Source organism: Corvus kubaryi, unplaced genomic scaffold, assembly GCF_017639235.1.
Source record: "Corvus kubaryi isolate FWS band 111438036 unplaced genomic scaffold, C.kubaryi_AGA036_p1.0 128, whole genome shotgun sequence".
In the NCBI taxonomy this organism is placed as follows: domain Eukaryota; kingdom Metazoa; phylum Chordata; class Aves; order Passeriformes; family Corvidae; genus Corvus; species Corvus kubaryi.
In genome coordinates, this window is record NW_024580663.1 from 1,801,474 (window position 1) to 1,806,747 (window position 5,274).

The following is a 5,274-nucleotide window of genomic DNA, read 5'->3' on the forward strand; positions in this document are numbered from 1 at the left end:
TCCTTCCTTCCTTCCTTCCTTCCTTCCTTCCTTCCTTCCTTCCTTCCTTCCTTCCGAATTCCTTCCTTCCTTCCGAATTCCTTCCTTCCGAATTCCTTCCTTCCTTCCGAATTCCTTCTGAATTCCTTCCTTCCTTCCTTCCTTCCTTCCTTCCTTCCTTCCTTCCTTCCTTCCTTCCTTCCTTCCTTCCTTCCTTCCTTCCTTCCTTCCTTCCTTCCTTCCTTCCGAATTCCTTCTGAATTCCTTCCTTCTGAATTCCTTCCTTCCGAATTCCTTCCAAATTCCTTCTGAATTCCTTCCGAATTCCTTCCGAATTCCTTCCTCCCTCCCTCCCTCCCTCCCTCTTCCCTGTGGAGCTGCCAGCTCAGTCCTGCTGCTTCCAATGGAGCCACTCTGGGCTCCTGGGGTGGGGAATACATTGAGGGATCCAGGCAGTCAGAGGAGATGGTGGAAGGTCCTCACTGGGCGCAGAGATGGGAACAGCAGCTGTAGGAACAACTGCTGGATGGTCCTAGTGCGGGAATGTTGAATTCCATGGCACCTGGACATAATGTCTCATTGCACAGGAATGGGAGAATCATTGGATGACAGAATATCCTGAGTGGGAAGGGGACCCAGGGATCATCAATCCAACCCCTGGCCCTGCACAGACCCCCCAGCAACCCCACCCTGTGCACCCCTGGCAGCTCTGGCAGCCTCGGGGCCGTGCCCATTCCCTGGGGAGCCTGGGCAGTGCCCGGCACCCTCTGGGGAAGAACCTTTCCCTGCTCTCCAGCCTGAGCCTGCCCTGGCCCAGCTCCAGCCGCTCCCTGGGTGCTGTCCCTGGCCCAGGAGCAGAGCTCGGAGCTGTCCCTGCGCTGCAGCCCCGGGGAGCTCTGCCCTCAGCTCCTCTGCAAATCAGCCAAGTGCCCTCAGCCAAGATCCCCCAAATCCCTGATCCAGAGGGACAGGACAGATCCCACTCTCTGACCTGCTGGGTCTCTGCAGGCTCAGGGAAGCCTGGCTGGACCAGTCCCACATCCTTACCTCCATGAGGATTCACAGCATTTTGCATCATTTTCCCCACAAATACAAGAACCATCACTTGGTTTAGCCCAGAGCAGGGATTTTGGCCCAGATTTGACAGAGAGAAAGCCCTGCAGGAGAGAATCCCGAGAAGAGCCCTGGAGTTGCCCAGGAGAAACTCTCCAGTGTGTGGAGCTCGGCTGGGGACAGCAGGATGCTGCGGCAAGGAGGGGATGCTGCAGCACCAGCACGGAGAGAGGAGCGATCCCACAGTGTCCTGCGGCTCCTCTCCCCACCCTGGTGCTCTGGCAGCTGCTTCCTTCCACGCCCATCCCAGCACAGGAGGTAAGAGGGGTCTGAGGAGGTCACTGAGGACCACCCGTCACATTCAAGGTCTGGGTGTTGGAACAGCATCGGCTGAGAGGCTCCTACAAGCAGAGGGGACAGTAGAGGACGTCCCCAAGCGTCCTGAGGGACCCGAGCACCCTGCAGGGTCAGGCCACGCACACCAGGGATCCTGCTGGCAGCAGCATTCCCGCCCCGATCCCCGGGCACAGCTGGAGGCACAGCTGGAGGCACGGCTGTCCCGAGGAGATACAGCCACGAGAGACGGGCACGAGGGAGATGCTGAGGGGGATGAAGGATGGGATTTAGGAGGCAGATTAAATGAACTAAATCTGTCCAGCTCGGCTGATCAATCACGCAGGCAGGAGCCGGATCTCTGTCTCCGAGTGCCTGAAGGGCGGGAACAGAGGGAGACAGGAATTGCTCACTGGAGTTGGGGTGTCGGGGGAGAAGGGGAATGCCAGGGCTGCTGACTCAGCTCTTCCTGCTGTCCGTGGTGGATATCGAGGGACTGAGCCCCAACCAAACCGCGCCTGGGCAGCAGGGGAAGCTCCTGGCCCATGGCTGGAGGTCAAGGAGGGATGAAGGGACATGTCTGGGACAAAGGGATGGAGCAGGGAGAACGTGGTGGGATAATGGGGCTGTGCAAGGAGAGCAGTGGGGTGAGGAAGGTGGGATGGGACAGGGAAAACCTGCGAGGGGTGGACAGGGAAGAAGCTGCAATGTTTGGAATTTCTGTCGTGTCTGTGGGGTTACAGACCCTGACAGGGCACTGTGGGCCCATGGGATGCTCCAACAGCCCTGCTGGGAGCTGTTCCTGGGAATCTCCAGGCAGGAGCCGTGGTGGGAGAGCCCAGGATAGAGGAAAGGGGTCCCTCCATGCAGAAATCCATGCACAGGGGATGGAGTTCTCCCAATCCCACAGGGACAGAGGCCGCCCCAGTCCTGTCATCACTGGGACATCACCCCAGGGGCGTGGGGAGGGCTGGGATTGGGATCCATCCCTCCTTCCAGTGCCATGGAGCTGCTCTGGTGGCTTTAAGTCGTCCCCCCTCGGCCTCCCCCCCGATCGCCACTGCTTTCTTGGGGCCTGTGGCAGAGCTGTGCCTCGTTCAGGCTCTTTATCTGTTTTCATTTTCTATGCACACCTCTGGGGCACTGCTGAGACATAAAATAATCAAAATGACAGTCCCCAGATAAAGGCCACTTCTGTTAGGAACACACCAGGTTCTGGTGGAAAAGCACACAAATGCCAGTTTATTTTCTACCTCAGCCCCTTCCGGGCCTTGCAAGTGCTGGATCCCAAGGAAAATCTCCCGGTCAGCTCTTTCCCACCTGTGAAACGCGGTGCAGTGCATGAAGTGCAGAGGCAGGAGTGAATAACAGCGACTTTCATTAAGTGTCAAGTGAAAGCAGAGCCAGGCTGGAGCCTAATTCCAGTTGGGACCCGTTCAATAGCAAATTAACCTGCCAGTGATCTCCCAGGAGGCTGCTGAGCAGAGCAGGAGGAATAATTTGAAACCAGGTTTGGAGAGCTAGGTAATATCTTTTTTATTAGATCAGCAGATAATTTGTAGCCAGATATTTATTCCACGAGCCTCTGTGTGCGTGAGGAGCCCCCTCAGCCTCCCCCTCTCCCCTCCCAGATCCATGAAACCTCTTTGGATCTTCCCATCACGGAGGCAAAACCCGAGCAGGGGGTCGGGGATGCCCTGGGAAGGGCAGGGGGGCAATTTTGGGTGCTGGTTTCTGTGACCCCTCCCTGGCTGTGCCCGGGGGAGGGGAGGCAGAGCGAGGATGGCCACGGGGATGGCTGAAAAGGCTTTTTCTCCCCTCTTTTTCCTTTTCCCCTGGATGCTGGCGGGGAGAGGCCGGGCAGGCGGGCAGCGCTGGAGCAGCATTACCTCACCAGCGCTGAGCCGCGTTGGCTGCAGCGCCCAAGGAGGAGGAGGAGGAGGAGGAGGAGGAGGAGGAGGAGGCGGGGGACGTTATCTCCTGGCAACCCCCGTGCCTGTCACATCCATCACGGCAGCGGATGCAGCGCAGCACCCGCAGCCCCGCTGCCACGGGGGTCCTGCTGAGGAGGGCTCCCATCCCGCGTGGGTGCAGCTCAGAGCCCCCCCAGCCCTTGGAATGGGTGCCAGGGGTGGCAACTCGGGGCTGGGCAGGGATGAGGGCAACAGGAGCGAGGGCAGTGCTGGGAAATCAGGCCGGAGAGGATGGGTCCTGCCCAAAACTGAGCTCCACTGGCCCAGTGGCAGAAATCCTGTTCTTGTCCCAGCTGATGGGTCAGGGCACCCCTTCACCCCCAGGCAGGGGCTGCTGTGGCACCAAAGGTCCTTCCTGCAATTCCAGCTCCCATTTTGTCCGTGCTGGGACTCAGGGAGCTGCCAGCACTGTGTCCTCGGGGCACCCCTTTCCTCCAGCATCAGGGGAGCCCAGCAGATCCCGTCTCCATGAGGAGCTGCCACCAGTCTGGGCCGATGGATCCCCCTCCATCCACAGCCAGCCCCGCTCCTCCAGCGCTGCAGACTTCCCCCCCTGGCTCCCAAAAGGAGCGGGATGAGGTGAAATATTTGTGCCCTCTCTGCTGGGGGATGCAGCCACGTCTGCCCCCAGCCTCTGCCTTTAGCCAAAGATTCCTTCCCGAGCATCCATCCCTGGCTCTGACCCCCTCACGTGTGCTTGGTGGGGACATCCTGGCAGCAGCAGCGCCAGACGTGGATGAGAGGCATTAAAAGCTGGGAATCGGCCCGGGGCTGCCAGCCAGGGCCTCTTCTGGCTCTGCTGGCCAGTTGCCTTCAGCCTCACCCAGTCCTCCAGCACCAGCCTGTGCAGGGACTTCCACTGGAAGGGGAATGGGAATGAGGCACCAGGAGGAGGAGCGGAGGGATGGGGAAGCAGGAGCAGAGCAGATCCCAGGGGATCCGAGGAGATGTTGGCTCCTCCTGAGCTGCTCGGAGCCGATTCAGCACCGTCCGCGCCAGGGCGGGGGCTGGAGGCCCCCGACATCCCCAGGATGCTGCTGGCAGCTCCCAGGGCGGGGATGGAGACGGAGCGGGAGCGCTGGGCAGCCACCAGCTCCTGGAGAACATCCACGATGGCCCCGCGATTCCCGAGAATTCCACGCCACCGGGGCAGTGCGGGAGAGGGGATGGGAGAGGAGCAGGGAGGAGCGGGGGAGGGAGCGCCTGATGAGGAATCCGGGAACGGGAGGCAGACAGGAAAACTAATCGGGGATGATTGAGGGAGAGCAGGAGGATGAGTGAAAGATTGAGACAGAGTGATAAAGAATATGTCAGACGGACAGGAAAACTAATAAAGAATAATAACGGCCCCGGGCCCTGCGCGGCAGCCGCACCCGCCTCGGGCTGGGGGCGGGGAGAGCCCAGGCTGGGTGCGACACCCACCCCGTGCTCGGGGGACACACGGGGACATGCTGTGTGTGGGTGCGTGGCACCCAGCCCCTGCCCAGGGACACACGGGGACGAGCTCTGTGTCCCCCCCCCCGGACATTTGGTAGCTCAGCCTTGCACTCACAGCCCTGTGGTAGCCCCGGGGAGGAGGATGTGGGTGTGTGGGGGTGTGCAAAGCCGGGTGGCACTGCCCCCACAGCTGGCACTGTCCCCAGGCTGCTGTGGATACCCCCAGCCCAGCCCAGGGATGAGGTGCTGAGGGAGGTTTGCCCTCGCTGTGTTCACCCAGCTGCGCAGCCTGGCATGCAGGACCCCCCAGAGCCTTTCCCATCCCATCCCATCCCATTCCACCCCATCCCATTCCATTCCATCCCATCCCACCCCATCCCACCCCATCCCATCCCATCCCATCCCATCCCATCCCATCCCATCCCACCCCATCCCACCCCACCCCATCCCACCCCACCCCATCCCATCCCATCCCATCCCACCCCACCCCATCCCATCC